The sequence below is a fragment of the Topomyia yanbarensis genome, chromosome 3 (assembly GCF_030247195.1).
Source record: "Topomyia yanbarensis strain Yona2022 chromosome 3, ASM3024719v1, whole genome shotgun sequence".
NCBI classification, from domain to species: Eukaryota; Metazoa; Arthropoda; class Insecta; order Diptera; family Culicidae; genus Topomyia; species Topomyia yanbarensis.
In genome coordinates, this window is record NC_080672.1 from 354,615,493 (window position 1) to 354,641,571 (window position 26,079).

At 35.8% G+C, this 26,079-nt stretch overlaps 1 protein-coding gene across 2 annotated transcripts in view; it reads left to right on the forward strand.

The window, feature by feature from the left end:
• Positions 1-3,980: 3,980 nt before the first annotated feature.
• The window catches only part of LOC131694068 (uncharacterized), a 183,719-nt gene continuing 161,620 nt past the window's right edge, over positions 3,981-26,079 (forward strand). The window contains exon 1 of one of the 2 annotated variants that reach the window (XM_058982439.1): positions 3,981-4,291. The gene's annotated coding sequence lies outside the window, so the exon portion shown is untranslated. Of the gene's footprint in view, positions 4,292-4,762; positions 5,064-26,079 lie in introns of those variants that run through there. The other variant, XM_058982440.1, reaches the window with a different exon arrangement.

The following is a 26,079-nucleotide window of genomic DNA, read 5'->3' on the forward strand; positions in this document are numbered from 1 at the left end:
GCAGATAGGTGCATTACTATACAAAAACACGAATATTATATTATCCCTTCTTGTATATGTATAAGTTAGCTATAAAATTTCGTTAGTTTCATTATATTTATATAAATTTTTAATGTGTAATCCCCTAGCTTTAAGAAATTCAAAATGTAAAAAATGGCACCTTTAAGCTAACGCAAATGTGCCTTATCATATAAACGAATTGAATAAAAAGGGATCTCCTCATCAGTCAGCTTAAAAACATTTTTTTCTTCGCTTTAATTGTTAGAATTTTTATCTGAGAATATTCTTTCATAGTTTCAGGGTATACACTACCGGTCAATAGTTTAAGTTCACTTGTGTTTTTTTAAATTTTACATAATTGAGTGGGTTTCTCAGTAGACTATATTATGTTGCTACACGTTACTGGTCAGAGTGTAGCAGGATGTTTGACGCCTTTGGGTGACGCGTAGATCACACACAAACTTGTTTTGACAGGTTGTATTCTTTCGATGCGTCGAGCTCATAACACGTGTAACATTTTAGTGCTGCAAGAGCTCACTCCAAAAATTATATTCCAAATTGTTTTTTTTTAATATTTTTCTTTATTAAAAGATAAGTAGAAATATTCTTAAATTGAAAATCGTAACTGTCGAAAAAAAATCTATTCAAATTGACCTAATTCGAAGATGATCATCTCATTATTGGAAAGTGAAAAAAACTACATATTGTATGTGTCTATCGTAGACAAATGGGTCGAAAAATAATTATAAATAATTATAAATGATAAATTAATAACAATGAATTAATAAAACCATAGATTTTTGAATATTACATTTACATTATAGGGTGACCTTAAACTTTTGACCGGTAGTGTAGTTGATTAACATTTGAAGGGTGGATATTCAAAGTCGTATAACCGCCATTTCCAATTTTTATAGGAACAGAAAAACACTCGCATTTTTTCATTTTTAAGATTAAAAACAAAAACTCACGATTGTTTGTTTATTACACAAGTAATACGACACTTATTAAGGCTTGAAACGATTTCGCTTTAAATTGAGGAAAATACGACCACTTGAAATTTGAACACATATAAGTCGAGGGGGTCTGATAGTTCAAAGTCCTATATCAACCATTATTTATTTAGCGTCACGAAGTGGAAGTCAGAGAGATATGCTTCGCGAAGGTATTAGGTCATTTTTGGCAATTCTATAGTTAAGATTCTTCAATAAACGCTCACAGTATTCATAACATAAAGCATACACAGATATTTATTTGTTTGTTTTAGTGAATTCGTTACTCGATATTTCGGGATTTTAGATTAAATGAATATCTCTTGTTACTACTTTGCCGGTAAGACGAAATGCGAGTGTATATGCAATATTTCTTTGGACAAACTTTTTTTAATTAATGATAACGTTAAATACCACCGAAAACGACTTAGGTCCTTGGGAATCACTTTCGCTGAAATGCGTTTTACCAAAGCAGTCGCCAGGGTTGCCAAAAGTATTTTTGTGTTAAAAAATCTTTTCATCTGTCTTTACTTTTCGAAAAATCTGTGTCGATATCTGTGTCGAATTAGTTTAGTCGTTCAACCTTTTGCTGAATAATCTATCGAAGATACTAACTAATATGGTTTAAATACTTCAAACAAGGACCTGTTCATATTTACGTAAAAAACCAATACAAAACGTTCTGATATTTTACATTCATAAAGTTGAACTTTATCGATGTGTACAATACAATGGAAGAATAATTTTATTCTACCTTTAATGACTTTTGGTAATATAATATATACATTTAGTGACCAATGTAGCTGTCGAATTTTCATACAAAAGATTGAGAATTAACAAGAATTACAGAATATTACAATTAACGTTTCTGGGAGTATAATTCAGCCAGGCGTTTGCCAGACTTGTGGAGTCAAAAACAGTAAAACTAGCAATGAATGTAAATCACGGAAGATCCCTAAAGCTTTGCATGGGCTTTCTCTTGTATATCTCCTCTCAAAACCCTCATGCTCGGTTTGCATTTTTTGACACTTCACTAGGCTGTGTATAAAGTGTCTGAAACCTTCACATTTCAGAGTGAGCGACCACTCTCACAAGTGAAGATATATTTAATATAGAGCGCTAAGCTTAGAGAGACGGAAAGGAAGTAACACCGAAACTGAAAAAAAAAATTTGTAACATCATTTCTCAAAAATCTGTATATCTGTACATACATGCTGAAAACTCTGTATAAATGCAGATTTTTCTGTATTTTTGGTAACCATGCTTGGCACTGGGTCAAAAAGGTTTAAATTGCAATTAAGAAAAATTCTAACAATAAAACTATTGAAAATTTTGATTTGGTCTTCTCGCCAAAATTACGGCATTAGCTTAGAGTTTCAAAAAAAAAAAGAACGAATTTTGTAAAATTGACGGTTATACAACTTTAAATATCAACCCTTCATATATTTTATAATTTAAAGTAATGCTCACAAATTTGATGTTCATCAAATTCGACGACCGTATACAGTTTCTTGAACTAATTTAATTTCTTATTGAAATAACATATCAGTATATCCAAAGTTAGTTGTTAAAACGTGCCTTTGAAAACCAAAATATTTGGCGAAAATACTGCAATTTTACATAGAAAATAACTTTAGAAAGGCCACCCTTGTAACAATTGCGGTTTTATGATAGTTTTATAGTCACTCATAAAACTTAGATTGCACTTCTAGCGGGCTATAAAACTTCAATTGTTACTTGGGCAGCTATGGGTTTTGCAGAATTGGTATGTTGTATTTTCTATTATTTTGATTATAGAGGTTTTAACCTTAGTGTCATTGCCTCTTTTTTGGGTTAGAAAAATCTTGAGCACTATGTGCTGGGTTGGGAATCGAACCTAGTTGAGCTGCGTACAAGGCAATCGATTTACCTACCAACTACGATATGCCCGTCCCCGTTGTATGTTAGTGATATTTACAAGTTTGTAAAACATATTCAATTAATCAATTGCGATTTTAATACGAAAATGAAAAAAACCGACTTTGAGGCCGCATTTCTAAAAAAAAAACAACGATTCTTGACAATTAAACCTAATATTTACATTATATTTTTAAGAACAAATAAAGGTTTGTTCTCTGCAACATTTAATTCTTTTGTACATTCTACGTTAAAGTTCTCTTTGAGGTTTCGTTGTTTTGAACATTAATCGCAAACAGTGCAAGTAAAATAAAGAGAATAGTTGAAACAGTTTTTGTTCAAATTCCCGGTAAAGATGTAAATGTGGCAACACTGGTTGGTAGAATTGTTTGGCCTTCCATCTGGGTTTATTGCTCTGTTGTCGGAAGAGTCTTTGGGTGTACTGAAACCGGATCCAATGTTGATTGTAGCTCGCAGTAATCATGCGTGAGAAACAAACATGAGACATTTAGAGGGAATCTCTCGTTTTTTGTGTTTACAGCGATGATTGAATATAGAATGCGTTTTGTGTAAATAGCGATTACATATTACCCGTAATCTACAAAATTGAAACATCTGTACATCCAAGTTGCTTTTATCACACCATTCAAAAAGCTCATTACCAATAATATATGCGAAGGAGTTCTTTCAATATGTTCTATATTATTAGAAAGCAAAACGCTGAAAACCGCCACACATCTGCTGCCACAATATGGAACCCCACCGGTAACCATGTACCTCCATCAGACTAACCCTGGTATGGTGACGCATGGTGTTTCGTAACGGTACAAAGTCGTTCGCGATCCCGCAATTTCGCGGTCTCGTCGTGTTCCTACCAATTCTATCCATCCTTACAAATACCGTGGGAAATTTACAATTTCCCCGTTTGGAAAAAGCTCTCCGGCAAAGCGAGTGGCGAGTTAGCAACCGAAGAGCGAGAGTCTGATGCTCTGATCCTTTCAGCAGCATCTGTAAGCCGGTCGTTCGGTAGGTCGGTCGTTCGGTTGTTCGGTGAGCGCTCGCTCGGTACACAATAACCAAACCAGGCACCATCGGAATCCGTCAGTTTGATTTCAGCCGTCGTTCGTTTCGTGTGGCCATTGTAGTGGAGCACTGAAGGAAAACCCAAAAAAAAACTCCACTGTTTCAGTATTTATATTGCTGCTGCTATCGGTGGCACAGTGCACCGGGATCGGTGTTTGTTGAGTTGAGTTGAGTTGAGTTGGGAGAAGTGGTGCCGAAGGAAAAGTTTTTGAATTGTGCGCTCCGTTTGTCGAACGTGGTGTGTGGCTCAACAAAGATAACTAGTGGTACACTATTCGAATAGCTGAACGCAGGCGAAGAGCAGCTGTCCTGTCTAGTGGGTCGGTATTGTTTCATTGCTATTTTCATTACGGGGTTTCCCCCGAACCCGAGTGAATGTATACAACGGCATAAGTTGATTACGTTGAATAAATAAAGTGGCCGATTCTTTTTCATTTAGCTTTAATTGTTGGAGATGTTACCTTGCTTTGTTTGGGAAGTTGGCGAAGGTCGTCATCCCTTACTTGGCATATCAACTGTTGTGCAGGTCTGACTTATGGCGAGGGCAGTCAGTAAGTGATAATTGGGACTTTTCGTGCTCGTTGACTATCTGCCAAGTCAGTCGCGCATAGCAAAGGCCGTTGTTATTCTAGGAAGGATGTGAAGGATAGTGATATTTTTTTCTGCCTACAACAGTGAAACCCGCAGTTTGCATCTATCGTAGCCAGAGGGCGGTTGAAAGTGTGCTGAAGTGTGTATTCGCAGAAGGAAATCGTGCACAAGAGATGAAAAGCTGCAAAAATAAATAGTGTCGGCAATGGTTGTGGGATGAGAAGCCAGTTTCCTATTTATCTCCCAGCGAACGCCGACATATTCCGTCTATGTCAATTTGCCCAGAGTCGCTTTGCAGTGACGGTATGGGAGGTGAAATGGGAAAAAAATACGTGGAAATCTGGTGAAATATTAGGCCAGACGGCAGAGCTCTGTGTGTATGCGGAGAAGAGACATTGTCGTAATCATCATAATGGATATTGTTCCTATCACATTCAACCCGCTTTTCGAACTGGCTTTTGTGCTTACGAACTCTGTGAATCAAACGAAGAGTATAGGATGGTATGTACGCATTTGTTTGTTACGAACGATGGACGGCGTATGGCTGAAATTGGTTCGTGATGATGATGGTGGAGCGGATTAAATTATGTGCACGTCGAAACTCGCTTTGTTGTTGTAACGGTGTTTCGCAATGTCATATGCGATTGGATTGAAAAAATGATTTTACCTTTTCGCTTTAGAATCGGGCTTGATGTTGGAGTTTCCCCCTTGCGAGGTGGGATAGATGCCCTACTAACAATTGATGTTTTATAGTTCTCTTGAAACCATTTTTAAAACTTAGAATGTACTTGTAGTATGCCATAAAACCAGAATTGTTACTTGGGTGGTTTCGAAATAAGTTTTCGTTCGGTTTTAAAAGTTCATTATTTAGAAAATACAAAATAAACGAGGGTAAATAGACTGCAAGTTTTATAAATGAAAGCATAGTGTAGTAGAATTTTAAAATTCAAATGGAGGAATACCTTCTAATCAATAGGTAGCCAAATTTTGTCAACAAACCATATATTAATAAGGAAATAGTCAATAGTCACTCAATCTTTGATTCTTTTCGTAGTCGAAAGCAGTAATTGTATGTATTAGTTTTTGCTTATCTATATCAAAATCAAAGTTGTCAAAATAATGTTCATTTCTCAAAGGCACCAAATGTCCAGAATACATACCTAGAGCACTAGAAACTTTCATCGTCGAAAGTAGCATCCTATCCCACTGTGACCCACAGAGCCGTGTTACGACCACTCGAGGCTGCTGGGCATTCTTAAACTTAGTGAACAGTAATTATTTTCGATGGAAGTCATAAAGTACCACTTCACAGAAATAATTCAGTATACCATTAGCTATGGAATTTGCGTTTCGACTTCGTCGCATCAGAACCCGACACTAACTTAGTGGAAGGACAAAACTAGCGCCAGATTGATGCTAGCTCCAAAGACGGAGAAAAGAGTTGTGTTTAATGATATCTTTTTTTACTCGATTAACGCAAACAATCGTTTAATTTCTAAAATAATCGAAAAATCAATAATCGATTACAAGCTTTCGGTATAATCGAGCAAATCGAGTAGCTGCTATCAATAATCCGAGAGCATAATTAATGAAGGATTACATTGAAAATGAAAGTCGCAGAGCAAAAAAAAAAAAAATTTGACGAATCTTCTCCAAATTTTTCAAAATGTGTCGAGCGACCTTTTTTTTGGTTTACAAAGTAATCGATTATTGATTTTAATCGATTATCTTGGTCGATTAATTGAATGAATTAATCAAGCTCTAAAAAATTATTCGATTAACGGATAATCGATTATTTGCAAAAATCAGACATCACTAGGTGTTCCTGAACAAACACCTAGTCTGTAGTGATGCGTCGCTGTAGCGGGCTGTACGGCCTGTGCAAATGTAAATATACCGAAAAAAATGTAGTTTATCGGTACCGTTGGCATCCCTGGTCACCACCACGTATTGATTTTCGGAAAGTAGAAGCACATTGATGGAAATTGCGTTTTTTGTTTGTTTCTAGAACGTCAGGATCAGTTTCTATAAGCGTTTTTATTTTTTTGTATTATCGATCATAAAAATAGCCACTGAGATTGGGATGGAAAATGCAGGAAAATTAATAAGTGACCGTCTTGACTATTTCTAGTGTACATTTGAGTGCTGAGTTAAATGGCGTGATTAGATGTTGTATACAAGGTCCCGTTCTTAAAATATGTTTAAAAACAGTTTTTAGGGCAAGTGTACATAATTCCGAAATGGTCAACTTAGGAGGTATATTATGAAACTTCTCAGAAGATATATTTAATATATATTTAAATCGTTTTACCCCAATTTTTCCTAAATATTGAATTTTTAGTTTAACTTTACTCAACATTTTTATGTAGGTCTAACGCCACTGATCAAAAGTAATGTTTTTTGTGCAAAAAAGTCAAAGGAATCGAGTGAAGAAAGATAGAATGACCGCACGGAACGTGTGAACTCGTTTTACCCAATTTTTCCTCAAACTAAAGAGAGAAATTAATCATGGCAATATATTTCGAAAAGAGTCTACATACAGTTGATCAATAGTTGTATTGCTTAAATGTAAAAGGTCATGGGAATCGATTGTAGATAGTCAGAGTGGCCATACCGGCTTGAACCTTCGTTCGAACCGGTCATAAATCTTGATGGCTCCTGGTTTACCTAGAGTTTTTCAACAGCAACAGTCTTTCTCAAGGCTACCTAAATTTTTTCGACAATTAATCTTTTTCAAGACTACCTAGTTTTTCTACTCAATCAGTCTTTTTCAAGACTAAAACATTTTTCAAGAACAATTCAGCCTAAAGAAATATTTAATTCTTCCAACATGCCTGGGTACTCCCAGAAAGGCCGTGTACCAAAAATTAAAGCTAAACGGAAAAGGGTATCTTCTCCACCCGCAAATTCAATTGACAGCAGTAACTCATCCGATGTTTTATCCGAATGTGAAGCTGATGAAATTTCTAAATTTCATCGCATTGCGGATAATGCCAATGAGAAGAAAACGCAATCACCTCCGCCTATAACAGTGATGATCTCCGACTTCAAAGCCTTTCGAACTGAGCTTTCGACGTTCATTCCGGACGTCTGTATTCGTCTGTAAGGAATCCATCAACAATTGATTTGGTTTTGACAGATCAAAGTCACCTTTGTAGCGAATTGATTACACATGCTGACTTTGATTCTAATCATCTTCCAGTAACCTTTTATCACTTTCTCAAGAAGCTGTTTCCAATCCCATTAGCTCAGTGTTCAATTATCACAAAGCGAATTGGGAAAGGTACAAAACTTATATTGAGAATAATTTTAATCATGACCTTGATTTAAAAAATAAAGCTGATATTGATACGGCATTACAAAATTTAAGTGATTCTATAGTTGATGCTAGAAATTTATCAGTACCAACAACACAGAAAAAATTTAATACTCCTATTATTGACGACGATCTTCAACTTCTGATTCGCTTGAAGAATGTTCGAAGACGTCAATATCAACGTTCTCGTGATCCTGCTATGAAATGTATCTATCAGGATCTACAAAAAGAAATTAAGCATAGATTCACACTCTTAAGAAATGAAAATTTCGCGAAAGAGGTTGAACAAATCAAGCCAAGTTCTAAGCCTTTCTGGAAACTTTCTAAGGTTCTTAAGAAACCTCAGAAACCAATTCCAGTTTTGAAGGAAGGTGACCACATACTTCTTACAAACGAAGAAAAAGCTCAAAAATTTGCTCAGCAGTTTGAAAGCGTCCATAATTTTAATCTTAACGTTGTGAGTCCTATTGAAACCGAAGTCTTACAAAAATATGAAAACGTATCAAATCAAGTATTGTCTCTAGACGATATTGTTGAAACAAACTATGATGAGATCAAATCCATCATGAAAAACCGATTTAATCCACCTAGCAGTGAGATGAGACATTTCTTACACATTCACACACTCTATTGGATTAGTTTGCAGAACGCACGAGAAGTAAGCACCCAACTAGAGGTGGGATGAAAACAGTTTCTAGTCTTGCACGAATACAATCTCGAATAAACTGAATAAATCATAGAAATCAACAAAACGACCTCATTCGTTATCGAGCACTCAGTCGAGATAGAAGTCTTTTGGCATCGGTCCGTACACTCTATAGCGACAAATAGTGTTAATCCGCATTCAAGGTTATTTGCACACTCTGCGCCTAGTTGAGGTTTCAGTATTTTTTCCCTTCTTTTGTGTTTCTGTTTCTGAGTACCGTTAGCCGGTCAGTGAAGTGAAACAGTGTTCTTCTAGTAAGCCGTCTGGATACCGTTACATACACAAGCTAAGTATTAGTTTTCGTTTCCCCTTCTTGGTTGTCTTAATAACGTGCACTGGGCAATAGGCCCGTGCAAAAATGACTTCCCCTGACGGCGGTTCATCTCAAGGTGAGATGGACGTCGAAATAAAATCGGCTCCCCGGCTCAAGGTATATCCGAGCTCGGCCACCGGGCCATTTGTGATCTTCTTCCGGACCAAAGAAAAAAAGTGTTTGAATCTGTTGCAGATTTCACGAGTTCTGACGGATCGGTATTCGGCCGTGACAGAAATATCGAAAATTCGCCCTGATAAGCTTCGGGTGGTGGTTAACAGTTCTACTCAGGCAAACGATATTGCTGGCTACGAGCCCTTTACGAAGGAGTACCGGGTTTATATTCCAGCTAGCAGGGTTGAAGTCAGTGGGGTCGTTTCCGATTCGAGTCTGAATTGCGAGGACCTGCTAAAATATGGGACTGGCTGTTTCAAAGACCCCATGCTTAAGCCAGTGAAGATACTGGAATGCAAACGTTTGCATTCAGCATCAGTCGCAGCTGACGGCAAGAAAATATACGTCAACTCAGACTCTTATCGGGTGACCTTCGCCGGCTCTGCCCTGCCCAATTACCTCCTCTTTGACAAGGTTCGTCTACCTGTTCGCCTCTTTGTGCCGCGGGTCATGAACTGTACTAATTGCAAACAATTGGGACACACAGCCTCCCATTGTAGCAATAAAGCCCGCTGTGGGAAATGCGGTGGGAATCATGCGGATGATTCCTGTGGTAGAGATGTCGAAAAGTGTCTCTACTGTGGGGGAAACCCACATGATCTCCCTTCATGTCCCGCGTACAAACAGCGCGAGGAAAATCTTAAGCGTTCCCTTCAGGGACGCTCTAAGCGATCTTTTGCAGAAATGCTTAAGATAGCTACGCCACCTGTCTCTACGAACATCTTTACCAACTTGTCTACTGACGAAGGCGACTGTGATGAACCCCAGGAGGGAACATCTTCTGCTGTGCCTAGAAGTAGTAGAAAAAGGAAGAACATTTCTTCTTCCAAGCTTCGTCGTAAAGGCCAGAAGGTGTCTCTTCATGGTCCCCCTAAAATAACTACTCAAGGAAGTACTGGTGCAAAACCGAAGCAAGTCGCTCCTGAGCTCAGAAAAGGAGTTCCCAGCACTTCCAGGAACATCAAAAACCCCAAGTGTTCCCATATCTCAGCCAGAGAAAGAAAACAGTGCTGGCTTAATAAATTTCTCTGACATTGTGGACCGTATTCTTACAGCGTTAAACATTTCTGACCCCCTTAAAAGTATCTTGATAAGCTTTCTCCCCGCAGTAAAAACATTTTTGATGCAGTTCACTGCGAAATGGCCCCTTCTTTCAGCGATTGTATCCTTCGATGGCTAATTCATCGAACGAGGTCAAGGATTTAATCACTGTTCTACAGTGGAATTGCAGAAGCATTATCCCGAAAATCGATTCGTTTAAAATCTTACTAAATAATTTGAAATGCGATGCATTTGCCCTATGCGAGACATGGCTCACTTCAGAAATAACCCTACACTTCCACGATTTTAATATTATTCGCTTGGATCGAGAAGACTCTTACGGAGGAGTACTTTTGGGGATCAAAAAGTGCTATTCTTTCAATCGGATCGACCTCCCCTCGACACCAGGCATTGAAGTTGTCGCTTGCCAAACCAGAATTAAAGGCAAAGACCTTTGCATTGCTTCCACCTACATTCCCCCTAGAGCCTCAGTTAGCCACCGACGGCTTTGCGATATTGCGGAACTCCTCCCCGCACCGAGGCTAGTTTTAGGTGACTTCAACTCCCACGGCACGGCATGGGGTTGCCTTCATGACGATAATCGATCTACCCTACTCCATGAGCTTTGCGACAACTTCAATATGACCATTTTGAATACGGGTGAAATGACACGGATTCCTGCCCCTCCAGCGCGTCCGAGCGCCTTAGACCTGTCCCTCTGCTCGACATCGCTGCGGTTAGATTGCATGTGGAAGGTAGTCTCTGATCCCCACGGCAGCGACCATCTGCCAATCGTAATTAATATTGCTAACGGTTCAGGGCCACCGAATACAATCAATGTTTCGTATGACCTCACACGAAATATTGATTGGAAGAGCTACGCGTCCGCGATATCCGAAAAAGTAGAATCGACACAAGAGCTTCCTCCGGAGGAAGAGTACGGGTTCCTGGCTGGCTTGATTCTCGATACCGCGATTCAAGCTCAGACTAAACGCGTACCAGACGCGAATTCACGCGGGCGTCCTCCCAATCCATGGTGGGACAAAGAGTGCTCAGACGTGTACGCGGAGAAGGCCGCTGCGTATAAGACCTTCCGGGACGACGGGCTGCCAGCTAGCTACCGACAGTACGCGATGGCGGAAACGCGCATGAAGAGTTTGATAAAAGCCAAAAAACGTAGCTACTGGCGCCGGTTCGTCGACGGACTAACGAGAGAAACATCGATGAGCACTCTTTGGAGTACGGCCCGGCGCTTACGAAACCGAAACAGTACCAATGAGAGCGTGGAATATTCAAACCGTTGGATATTCGATTTTGCCAAGAAGGTTTGTCCGGATTCCGCCCCGGCACAGAAGATCTACCGCGCCGCGTCCCCTCACAATAACGCGAACGAAACACCGTTTTCGATGGTGGAGTTCTCACTTGCTCTCTTATCATGTAACAATAAAGCCCCAGGGCCAGACAGAATCAAATTTAACTTGTTAAAGAGTCTGCCAGACTCTGCCAAAAGACGCTTGTTGAATTTATTTAATAAGTTTCTTGAGGGTAATATTGTCCCTCATGATTGGAGGCAAGTGAAGGTCATTGCCATCCAAAAACCAGGAAAACCAGCCTCCGACCACAACTCGTATCGACCGATTGCGATGCTGTCCTGTATCCGAAAGTTGTTCGAGAAAATGATCTTGTTTCGCCTCGATAATTGGGTTGAAGCAAATGGCTTACTGTCAGATACACAATTTGGTTTCCGCAAAGGCAAAGGGACGAACGATTGTCTTGCGTTGCTCTCAACAGAAATTCAAATGGCTTATGCTAGCAAAGAGCAGATGGCATCAGTTTTCCTAGATATAAAGGGGGCTTTTGACTCAGTTTCTATCAAAATTCTTTCTGAGAAGCTGCACCAGCATGGTCTTTCACCGACTCTAAACAACTTTTTGCTAAACTTGCTGTCTGAAAAAAATATACATTTTTCGCATGGTGATTTATCGACATCACGAATTAGCTATATGGGTCTTCCCCAGGGCTCATGTCTAAGCCCCCTTCTCTATAACTTTTACGTGAATGACATTGACGAATGTCTTGTCAATTCCTGCACGCTAAGGCAGCTTGCAGATGACGGTGTGGTCTCTATTACAGGTTCCAAAGCCGTCGATCTGCAAGGACCATTGCAAGATACCTTGGACAATTTGTCTGCTTGGGCCCTCCAGCTAGGTATCGAGTTCTCCACGGAGAAAACTGAGCTAGTCGTATTTTCAAGGAAGCGTGAACCAGCGCAACTACAGCTTCAATTAATGGGTCAAACTATTGCTCAGGTTTCAACTTTCAAATATCTCGGGGTCTGGTTCGACTCTAAAGGAACCTGGGGATGTCACATTAGGTATCTGAAACAGAAGTGCCAACAAAGGATCAACTTTCTCCGTACAATAACCAGAACATGGTGGGGTGCCCACCCAGGAGACCTGATCAGGCTGTACCAAACAACAATATTGTCGGTGATGGAGTACGGGAGTTTCTGTTTCCGCTCCGCTGCGAACATAAATTTCATCAAACTAGAGCGAATCCAATATTGTTGTTTGCGTATTGCTTTGGGTTGCATGCACTCGACACATACGATGAGTTTAGAAGTGCTGGCGGGCGTCCTTCCGCTGAAAAATCGATTTTGGGAACTCTCATATCGATTGCTCATCCGATGCGATATCTTGAACCCGTTAGTAATTGCAAATTTCGAAAGGCTTGTCGAGCTCAATTCTCAAACCCGATTTATGTCCTTGTACTTCGATTACATGGCACAAAATATCAATCCTTCTTCATACTATCCCAACCGTGTCAATCTCTTTCATGCTTCTGATTCAACTGTATTCTTCGACACATCCATGAAAGACGAGATTCGTGGAATCCCGGATCACATACGCCCGCAAGTGATCCCAAGCATCTTTCATAGTAAATTTCGAGAAGTCGACTGCAACAAGATGTTTTACACCGACGGGTCAAGCCTCGACGGCTCCACTGGCTTCGGTATATTCAATCAAAACCTCACCGCCTCATTCAAACTCAATGATCCTGCTTCAGTTTACGTCGCAGAACTTGCTGCTATTCAGTATACCCTTGGGATCATTGATACTTTGCCCACCGATCATTACTTTATTGTCTCGGATAGCCTCAGCTCAATCGAGGCTCTCCGTTCAATGAAACCTAGAAAGCATATTCCATATTTTCTGGGGAAAATCTGGGACCGCCTGCGTGCTTTGTCTGAAAGATCGTACAAGATTACCTTAGTTTGGGTTCCCTCGCATTGCTCCATTCCAGGTAATGAAGAAGCGGACTCTTTAGCTAAGGCGGGCGCTTTACAAGGTGACATATATGAAAGACCAATTAGCTTCAGCGAATTTTTCAGTATCACTCATCAGAGAACCCTCGAAAGTTGGCAAACTTCATGGAGCAATGGTGAACTGGGAAGGTGGCTACATTCGATAATCCCTAAGGTATCGACGAAACCTTGGTTCAGAGGGATGGATGTGGGTCGGGATTTCATTCGCGTGATGTCTCGGCTCATGTCCAATCACTACACGCTGGACGCACATCTCCGGCGTATTGGGCTCGTGGATAGCGGTATCTGCGCTTGTGGCAACGGTTATCACGAAATCGAACATGTTGTCTGGGCATGCGCCGAGTACTGTTCTGCCAGATCTCAACTATTCGATTCCCTTCGGGCCCGAGGAAGATCACCCAATGTCCCGGTTCGAGTTGTACTAGCAAGCCGCGATATTCTCTACATGTCCCTTATATATACGTTCCTCAAAACCATCAATATCCAAATTTAAATGCCCCTATCTTTTCTCTTATCATTCGCAGAAGTGCCCTCTTCCGCCTACCGTACCCCAACGATGGTTTGATACGACTCCAAGACGAGACAAAACATCTGTCGAATGAACCAACAACACGAGATCTACAGTACAACATCACACACGCAGCGCGGTGTGTTCCCGATCCGTATCTGAGCCGTACTACGAAATCGTCTGGAGGAACCCCTGCCGGCTCGAGGAAAACCGCCCGGTGTCCCAATACTTGATACATCCGTTCGAATCTGTAATCCTGGCCGTTGATTCCTGATGCCGGAAACTGAAAGTTTATATTCCCCCCCGTTTAGCCTTGTCCACCCTCTCTCCCATGTCTCTGATACACAGATGTATGACTTCACCCCTCCTCCCCTTGAATATCTTCCCAAAACTTATGTGCCCCCCTATCTTCTAGTGTTAGCTGATCAATCCGTTCGAATCTATAATCCTGGCCGTTGATTCCTGATGCCGGAAACTGAAAGTTTATATCTCACCCCCCCCCCCCCCCCCCCTTCAGCCTTGTCCACCCACCCTCCCATGTCTCTGATACACAGATGTATGACTTCACCCCTTTCTCCCCTTGAATATCTTCCCAAAATTTATGTGCCCCCCTATCTTCTAGTTTTAGTTGATCAATATTTAATCTCATTAAGAAATGCACAACAGTACCACTACTTTAAAATAGCCCTAATTAATTCCCCTTAATCTTGAACCACTCTTTCTAGTTATCTCTAGTTAATAAGCTTGTACAATGTTCCGCTTAGTTAATAATTATTTTTTTCTACAATCTCCCTTCTAAAAATCATAAAGTGAATTACTATACAAAGAACACACAAAATGACCCGTCCCCCAAATCTTACGAATATTATATTATACCCTCTTTTATATGTATAAGTTAGCTGTAGTTTTTTTTAGTTTCATTATATAAAACAAAATAATATTGAAATGTGTAACCCCCTAGTTTTAAGAAATTCAAAATGTAAAACAATGAAAAAATGGCACCTTTAAGCTAACGCATACGTGCCTTATCAAATAAACAAATTGAAAAAAAAAAACAAAACGACCGAAATAAAAAAAGTAAAGCAAAAAATGAAATAATAGGTTTTTAAATTCATAAAATGAGTAGAAAAATTAATGTAAATCAAAATTATAATATATATGAATCAAATTAGATTAGGTTATTAAATAAAAATTAAGATTATATTTAGAAATAGTTATAAGATTAATAGAATAAATTGACTCATACTAACAAATTGAATGAAATAAAACGAATGACTGAACATTAAATGCATAACATTAAAGATATGAATAAAATGCATAAAATGAATCGATTGAATCAAATGAATCAAATGAATCAAATGAATCAAATGAATCACATGAATCAAATGAATCAAATGAATCAAATGATTTAAATGATTCAAATGATTTAAATGATTTAAATGAATCAAATGAATCAAATGAACCAAATGAATCAAATAAATCAAATGAAACAAATGAATCAATTGAATCAAATGAATCAAATGAATCAAATGAATCAAATGAATCAAATGAATCAAATGAATCAAATGAATCAAATGAATCAAATGAATCAAATGAATCAAATGAATCAAATGAATCAAATGAATCAAATGAATCAAATGAATCAAATGAATCAAATGAATCAAATGAATCAAATGAATCAAATGAATCAAATGAATCAAATGAATCAAATGAATCAAATGAATCAAATGAATCAAATGAATCAAATGAATCAAATGAATCAAATGAATCAAATGAATCAAATGAATCAAATGAATCAAATGAATCAAACGAAACAAATGAAACAAATGAATCAAATGAATCAAATGAATCAAATGAATCAAATGAATCAAATGAATCAAATGAATCAAATGAATCAAATGAATCAAATGAATCAAATGAATCAAATGAATCAAATGAATCAAATGAATCAAATGAATCAAATGAATCAAATGAATCAAATGAATCAAATGAATCAAATGAATCAAATGAATCAAATGAATCAAATGAATCAAATGAATCAAATGAATCAAATGAATCAAATGAATCAAATGAATCAAATGAATCAAATGAATCAAATGAATCAAATGAATCAAATGAATCAAATGAATCAAATGAATCAAATGAATCAAATGAATCAAATGAATCAAATGAATCAAATGAATCAAATGAATCAAATGAATCAAATGAATCAAATGAATCAAATGAATCAAACGAAACAAATGAAACAAATGAATCAAATGAATCAAATGAATCAAATGAATCAAATGAATCAAATGAATCAAATGAATCAAATGAATCAAATGAATCAAATGAATCAAATGAATCAAATGAATCAAATGAATCAAATGAATCAAATGAATCAAATGAATCAAATGAATCAAATGAATCAAATGAATCAAATGAATCAAATGAATCAAATGAATCAAATGATTCAAATGAATCAAATGATTCAAATGAATCAAATGAATCAAATGAATCAAATGAATCAAATGAATCAAATGAATCAAATGAATCAAATGAATCAAATGAATCAAATGAATCAAATGAATCAAATGAATCAAATGAATCAAATGAATCAAATGAATCAAATGAATCAAATGAATCAAATGAATCAAATGAATCAAATGAATCAAATGAATCAAATGAATCAAATGAATCAAATGAATCAAATGAATCAAATGAATCAAATGAATCAAATGAATCAAATGAATCAAATGAATCAAATGAATCAAATGAATCAAATGAATCAAATGAATCAAATGAATCAAATGAATCAAATGAATCAAATGAATCAAATGAATCAAATGAATCAAATGATTCAAATGATTTAAATGAATCAAATGAATCAAATGAATCGAATGAATCAAATGAATCAAATGAATCAAATGAATCAAATGAATCAAATGAATCAAATGAATCAAATGAATCAAATGAATCAAATGAATCAAATGAATCAAATGAATCAAATGAATCAAATGAATCAAATGAATCAAATGAACCAAATGAATCAAATAAATCAAATGAAACAAATGAATCAATTGAATCAAATGAATTAAATTAATCAAATGAATCAAATGAATCAAATGAATCAAATGAATCAAACGAAACAAATGAATCAAATGAATCAAATGAATCAAATGAATCAAACGAAACAAATGAAACAAATGAATCAAATGAATCAAATGAATCAAATGAATCAAAAGAATCAAATGATTCAAATGAATCAAATGAATCAAATGAATCAAATGAATCAAATAAATCAAATGAATCAAATGAATCAAATGATTCAAATGAATCAAATGAATCAAATGAATCAAATGAATCAAATGAATCAAATGAATCAAATGAATCAAATGAACCAAATGAATCAAATAAATCAAATGAAACAAATGAATCAATTGAATCAAATGAATCAAATGAATCAAATGAATCAAATGAATCAAATGAATCAAATGAATCAAATGAATCAAATGAATCAAATGAATCAAATGAATCAAATGAATCAAATGAACCAAATTAATCAAATAAATCAAATGAAACAAATGAATCAATTGAATCAAATGAATCAAATGAATCAAATGAATCAAATGAATCAAATGAATCAAATGAATCAAATGAATCAAATGAATCAAATGAATCAAATGAATCAAATGAATCAAATGAATCAAATGAACCAAATGAATCAAATAAATCAAATGAAACAAATGAATCAATTGAATCAAATGAATCAAATGAACCAAATGAATCAAATAAATCAAATGAAACAAATGAATCAATTGAATCAAATGAATCAAATGAATCAAATGAATCAAATGAATCAAATGAATCAAATGAATCAAATGAATCAAATGAATCAAACGAAACAAATGAAACAAATGAATCAAATGAATCAAATGAATCAAATGAATCAAATGAATCAAATGAATCAAATGAATCAAATGAATCAAATGAATCAAATGAATCAAATGAATCAAATGAATCAAATGAATCAAATGAATCAAATGATTCAAATGAATCAAATGAATCAAATGAATCAAATGAATCAAATGAATCAAATGATTCAAATGATTCAAATGATTCAAATGAATCAAATGAATCAAATGAATCAAATGAATCAAATGAATCAAATGAATCAAATGAATCAAATGAATCAAATGAATCAAATGAATCAAATGAATCAAATGAATCAAATGAATCAAATGAATCAAATGAATCAAATGAATCAAATGAATCAAATGAATCAAATGAATCAAATGAATCAAATGAATCAAATGAATCAAATGAATCAAATGATTCAAATGATTTAAATGAATCAAATGAATCAAATGAATCAAATGAATCGAATGAATCAAATGAATCAAATGAATCAAATGAATCAAATGAATCAAATGAATCAAATGAATCAAATGAATCAAATGAACCAAATGAATCAAATAAATCAAATGAAACAAATGAATCAATTGAATCAAATGAATTAAATGAATCAAATGAATCAAATGAATCAAATGAATCAAATGAATCAAATGAATCAAACGAAACAAATGAAACAAATGAATCAAATGAATCAAATGAATCAAATGAATCAAATGAATCAAATGAATCAAATGAATCAAATGAATCAAATGAATCAAATGAATCAAATGAATCAAATGAATCAAAAGAATCAAATGATTCAAATGAATCAAATGAATCAAATAAATCAAATGAATCAAATGAATCAAATGAATCAAATGAATCAAATGAATCAAATGAATCAAATGAATCAAATGAATCAAATGAATCAAATGAATCAAATGAATCAAATGAATCAAATGAATCAAATGAATCAAATGAATCAAATGAATCAAATGAATCAAATGAATCAAATGAATCAAATGAATCAAATGAATCAAATGAATCAAATGAATCAAATGAATCAAATGAATCAAATGAATCAAATGAATCAAATGAATCAAATGAATCAAATGAATCAAATGAATCAAATGAATCAAATGAATCAAATGAATCAAATAAATCAAATGAATCAAATGAATCAAATGAATCAAATGAATCAAATGAATCAAATGAATCAAATGAATCAAATGAATCAAATGAATCAAATGAATCAAATGAATCAAATGAATCAAATGAATCAAATGAATCAAATGAATCAAATGAATCAAATAAATCAAATGAATCAAATGAATCAACTGAATCAAAAGAATCAAAAGAATCAAATGAATCAAATGAATCAAATGAATTAAATGAATCAAATGAATCGAATAACTCAAATGAATCAAATGAATCATATGAATCAAATGAATCAAATGAATCACATGAATCAAATAAATCAAATAAATCAAATAAATCAAATAAATCAAATAAATCAAATAAATCAAATAAATCAAATGAATTAAATGAATCAAATTGATTTAGTTCATCCAGTGAATACAATGAATCAAATGAATAAAAAGAATGGATGAACAAAATGAATAAAGTAAAAAAATAAATGAAATGCATAAATAAAACAAACGAATCAAATAAACAAAATGAGCTGAAGTGATAAAATGAATAAAAAGAAGCAAATGAGCAGAATTTAATGCATTGTTTAAAATGAAAAATTGAACAATGGTAAAAGGTTATAAATTAATATAAAGAAATAAATTGAATCAAATAAATTATTTGGATGGAATGATTAAAACTGAAAATGTAGTCAGATTATTAAAATGAAGAAACTGAACAAAATGAACAAAATGAATAAACTGGAAAAAATGAATAAAATGCATACAATGAAAACAATGAATAAAATAAGTTAAATGAATGATATGAGTAAAATGCACAAAAAGAGTAAAGTGACCAGAGTGAATCCAAAGAATGAAACGAATAAAATAAGTAAAATGAACGCAGATGAACAAAACGAATAAAAAGATGCGGAATGAAATAATTAATTAAAAAGAAATGGTCATATATTTGAAGCTAAAAACATTTTTGAATAAAGAAAATGAATAAACCGGATTGTACGAATTTGAGAACCATTGCATCAGAAAGTTTTGAAATGTTTTTGAAAATCCCATCTTCTGAGAAAAGGCTAATAAATATGCAATGGACTTTCTAGGGCTTCCATCTTTTTTTAGTTTTATTCTTTTTGTTTTCATGCTTCTTTACTTGACGGCGTCGTTTTAAGATTATCTGGTGTTTCTACTTTATTGTTGTACCTTAATTAGTTATCAGGAACCTGGAATGTTCAATTTGCTTTGGAATTCGAAGTTTACTTTTTGGTCACATATTCCCGAAAAAAGATTTATGTACAGAATAGAATTTCCAGGTCCAGTATTTTAACGCACAATTGAATACAGTAAAATGTGACAAGGTCACATGTGCTTTCAAGGCCCTTGAACAGAGAACGACAGGGAGAATGCGATTCGTGAATGAGACAGGTACATATTTCAAAGTTTTTATTTGCATTGAAGTAAATAGTGTGAAATGTCTAGGCTATGTCGATAGCAGGTGCATTCAGTTGATTGCAATGCAGTCTCTTTCCATTCATCCTTATAGCTTTCATATTGTTTCGTTCGGAATTCTCGTGCAGAAAATATGGATAAATAAGTCCTATACAGACCAAAGAAATGGTTCAAACTACTCAGTATATCCAGATATGGACGACGATAAGTTAGAAGACACATTGTAGTTGCATCCCCCATCGAGAGTGGGTACTTTGGGAGACTTCTTTTCCTGGATCTAATTTGTGGATATTTTTGGTCTTTGATCCGTTATTTTTCATGAAAGTTCGTACCAATACAACGAATGTGCAGCTGATACAACTCATGGTTCATTCGCCTGCGCCACGTTCCGTCTTCCATCTGCACGCCACCATAGATGGTACGCAAAACCTTTCGTTCGAAAACTCCAAGGGCGCGTTGGTCCTCCACGAGCATAGTCCAGGTCTCGTGGCCGTAGAGGACTACCGATCTAATCAGCGTATTGTAGATAATCAACTTCGTGCGCCGGCGAATTTTGTTCGACCGGAGCGTCCTCCGGAGTCCAAAGTAGGCACGATTTCCCGCCAAGATCCGTCTCTGAATTTCTCTGCTGTTATCATTGTCGTCGGTTACCAGTGAACCCAAATACATGAATTCGTCGACCATCTCGATTTCCTCACCGTCAATCCGAACTCGGGTGGGAGGTTCACATTGTCGTCTTTAGAACCTCTTCCTCTCATGTATTTTGTCTTCGAAACGTTGATGGCAAGTCCAATCCTTCTGGCTTCAGCTTTCAGTCTTTGAGCATATATTTCATTCAAAATTCAATAGAGATACGAATAGTTTAAATATTGCACATGGAATGTCTCTTTTGAAAATTTTCATCGTCAAGCTTTCATATTACCCAGTTAAGCCAAATATTTTTCTGATATAGCCATGAATTTCCTTAAGTATAGTGTAGATACAGGCTTTGAATAGAATTGAATTAAAGTTGAGTTGATGTAGCAGCAGACAAGAAATAGTTTTGTTTTCTCAAACCTTCGCAATTACAATTAATAAATATTTCAGATTGGCAGAAGATCTTATCACACAACTTAGAAATGGATACAGAAATAGTTAGATAGATGCGATAGAAGAGAGACAGAGAGAGCAAGAGAGAGAGAGAGAGAGAGAGAGAGAGAGAGAGAGAGAGAGAGAGAGAGAGAGAGGGGGGGAGGGAGAGAGAGATGGAGGGGGGGGGGGCGTGTGAGGAATGGCAAATGATGGTTAATGCAGTGACATTATTTTTATAGGTATATTATTATGATATATTGGTTTCTTACATTCTTATCATAAATAATGTAATTAGTAATTTTTGCGCCATAACCAGTATAACCTAAATCTTGCAAAAGAGTTAAATTTTCGCTAGATTTTTGGGCTTCAAACATACAGTTGCTTTCGGTGACGCCACGAGTATAATTATATAAGAAATCTTTTATCTCACTACTAGGTGAATTACTTGTTGATCTGTGTATTGATATACAATCCAACATTTCCCTCATGATTGAACGCAATGCCTAATCCAAGGAATAAATACTAGAAATCACTGTTTCTTTATCAACACATTATTTTGTCTTTGAAGTGAACTTATATATTGATTTTTGAGAAATAGTTAATTTATTATAAAGGTAATTTACAAAATGTTCTCAACATCGAATTCCTTGAATCTCGTAGATGTGTTTTCATACCCCGATATTCAAAATCGGTTTAGTTTTGCCCCTAAAACACCAGTAAAGCAATACTCTGTATGAAACAATCTCATTTTTAGTTAGGAGAAATTGGTAAGCGCGGACTAAAAATACAAAATGTTCAATATCTCCGCTGCTTGTGCAAAATTGTATTGTTTGAAAGTTATTTGCAAAAACCTGCCGTGTTTTGACAAAATCGCCCATATCTCAGAAAGTAAACAACATATCGAAAATCAAAAATAATAGTGTCAAATGGCAACGTTAGGCCTTTCATTTGAAACTAATTTCATTAAAATCGGTTCAGCCATTGCTGAGATAATTACATGACATTTTGTACATACATACATACACACATACACACACACACATACAGACATTGTCTCAATTTGTCGAGCTGAGTCGATTGGTATATGAGACTCGGCCCTCCGGGCCTCGGAAAAAGTTTTCAAAGTTTGAGCGAATCCTATACATTTCTTTTGTAAGAAATGTAAAAATATACTTCACCTTCCAGTCCCTTGCTTATTAAATGCCGTAACAACAGTTGATAACCAAGACTATTTATCATAAAAATTACTTTTTATCAGCTGTTTTCAGCCTCTGAAATATGGGGCAAGTATAATTTAATACTTTTATAAGGGAAAGCATTGGGGTAAAATGGGTAAACATGTTTCTTGCGGTTATTGCAAGTATGTACAATCGATTCCCTGAACTGTTTTACGTAAGAAAAACTACTTCAGTAATCCGCTTTCAGTCTCTTTCCGAAATGACGAGTAAGGTATATTTTTACACATACCTTATATGAAGATTTAGGACAAAACGGGTAAACACGTTTCGCTCTGTCATTCTAGCTATCTTCAATCGATTCCCTGGACTATTTAACATAAAAAATTACTTTTTGATCAGCCGCTTTAGCATTTTTTTTGAAATGTAGAGTAAGGTATATGGGGTAAAACGGATACAAACGTTTCGCACGGTCATCAAATCAATTGCCTGGATTTTTCTACATACGAATTATTATTTTTCATCAACCACTTTCAGCCTCCAGGTAGAGCTTACATTCTGCAGGAAATAATTTCTTCCATATAAATTTGAACCAGTATACACTAGACGTTTCGAGAGATTAATTGAATTATCTTCAATCGATTCTCTGTGTTTTTTCACATAAGAAATACCTATTTGGGTCTTCCGTATTCAACTTTTTTCCTAGTTATAAATTCAGTCTCAAACGAAAGGGGGAATTAGGGCAAAACAGACAAGTTTAGCTATCGGACCAACGTACTTGAAGTTGGTATGGAATTTTTCAACAAATTACATGGAGAAAACTTGCAAACTCACAAATTCACCGCTGTATGAATCAGTTTATTACTCCGATAGCTGGATTTGTCCGAATTGAGTCAAACTGGGTCTGTTCCTCTCCTGATGGGACTGAAAATCGACTCAGGATGATCCATTAGGGGTCATATTTTCACTCTAGTATATAGTTAAATCCTGCAAATTTAAAAATAGTTTCTAACACATTTGGCATATTTTACACAAGGACTTTTTTGGAGGTCTACAATTGCGAATTATGAATACACTTAAGAACTATAAGAAAGATCCTCTAATACTTCTAGGTGGATTAAATGCATTTTTCCCATGAATAGACAATTCCATTATTTCAAAAATAGATCATTTTCATTCATCTTCATGGCGCGGATAATTATTTCACACATGCCAAGTATCCAATTTGAACCATCTTCTACAAATTGACTCCCCCGCTTCTTAATACCTAAGGACAAAATATCTTCAGCACGAATGATGATGGTCCACAACATCTTGTAACGTACATATACATATACCCAACCGCATACTTAGCATAAACGTGATGTCAGTTCTGCCACTTTTCCTGTCTACACTTCCAACCATCCATGCGCGCTTATCGGTAGCGGTATGAGTGTGGTGCAGGGCATACACGAAAAGAAGGAAAACTCGAGAACAAAGCTCTTGCTCGCACAATGCTAACAACTTCCAGTGGTGTTGAGGGATGGTACCTATACCCTTGCCGTCAGTGTGAAACGGTACATAATTGGTAGATGGTTTCATTACTACCCGTGGTTCATGGATTAGCGTGGAAGATATCTCTGTTCCAATTACATTGCATGAAAATGTTTAATCTCACTTTTTTAACAGTTCAGAGAACTTGTGTACATGGACTTATATTTTCTTTTGTTCGATCATAGTTACCTCGGTTCGAATCGCTTTAGAAATAACTCCTTGTAAATACGTTTGCTGAACTGTTATTTCTTCTTTCAATGTCGTCATCGTGCAAGGTGTCATTGAATTGTACGGTGCATGAAAAAAACAATTAATTACACTACACAAAATAAGTCACAATCGTAACCCGAAAACAAACCATCTACCATAGAAGGATCGTATTGAACGATGGGCTCAGCATTTGCAAACAGGCATCGTTTTTGGGGCCTCCCACAGCACTCGATTCCAACCCTCAAGATACTTTAGCTTTCATCTACTCTGTCTGTCTCCTGTCGGCATCATCTTTTGTCATCAGTTTTGCTGGTGGTGCTTTACTGTAACACAATCGGGCTGTAGTATATAAGGGAAGGATGGAGACTAGAGTATGCTTCAACCTTTCGAGCGGATGTGGTAGAGTCACGATTCCTATTACTGTGACACGTTTCTTTACTTTCCTTAGTTTTTTTTTTCTGACTTTTCAACATAAAAACGCTCTGGAATCACTTCAAAAGATAACTGTTTTCTTCAAATTTTGGACATATGTATGTTATAGGTAGGGGTTAGTGGTGGCAATCTGATACACCACGAAAGCAAATTTCAAGCATTCAATAATAATTTTCGAGATATCTTGAACCCACATTCGTACACCAAGTGTCAAAACGAGCAGTGGCGTAGCCAAGGGGGGGGGGGGTGGGGTGGTGTTTGGGGGTTAAAACCCCCTCCAAACCAAAATATTTAAATTGAAGAAAAAATGTTTGATGCTGACTAGTTTATTTAAATATTCAAATAATAATTTTGGAAGTTTATTATCTGTTCATTACATTGAGAATTTAATGTTTTAAACGTTATGGGGACCTTTTGTAAATTGTGGGATCTGGGATCTGTAACTAATATTTTAGTGAGGATCCCATAGTTGATAAATCATGTAAATATCAAGCAAAATAGCTCAACGAAAACACCTACATGGAAACTGATGAAAAATGGCGTTTTACGCTTGTCTCTAACAGGTCAGAATCGGTTTTTATGTGCATTGACTTTTTTGGGTTATCACTTATATATAGTGCTACTAGCTAAGATTGGTAATACAAAAAATTGAAAATTTGTCACGTTTTTCGCTATTCATGATGTACATTTGGGTATCGAATGGCGGCAAGATACCATAATTTGGAAACCATCAGCTTTTGCAGGTTTAGTATTTAGCTGCATAATTTTGTTGATTAATTTTTCCAGTTGGATGCATTACTAATTCCAATTAAATTTAGTTCGAGACTTAGTGTCTTCAGCAAAGTTTTCAAGAATGTTATTGCAAATAGCTTGGTTGAAGATATTAATGCAACCCGTATTAGTGCATTATAGGCCTTAACGGTTATAGGCGGCAACAACTTCCACAAAAAAGCAAAACTTAATTTAAGTTAGGTCTTGTGCCCTTAACGCGCAAAACGGTTTAGTCCAATTTCATTGCATAACTCATGTTCATGTTTATTTACTATCGGATTTTTTACTCGGGGTAACGTGACAATATTAACTGGATCGTAAAAATGTAACTGATTCGCGGTTTTCTTATTTTGTGAACTTTATCACGAATACGATTTGTGGTTCTTTAATATATTTTTGTTGCTCAGTGCAGTTTTTGTTTTCACTCCGGCATCTGGATTGGAGCCAAATTAATAACGATGCTCGAGGCCTTACTAGTTTT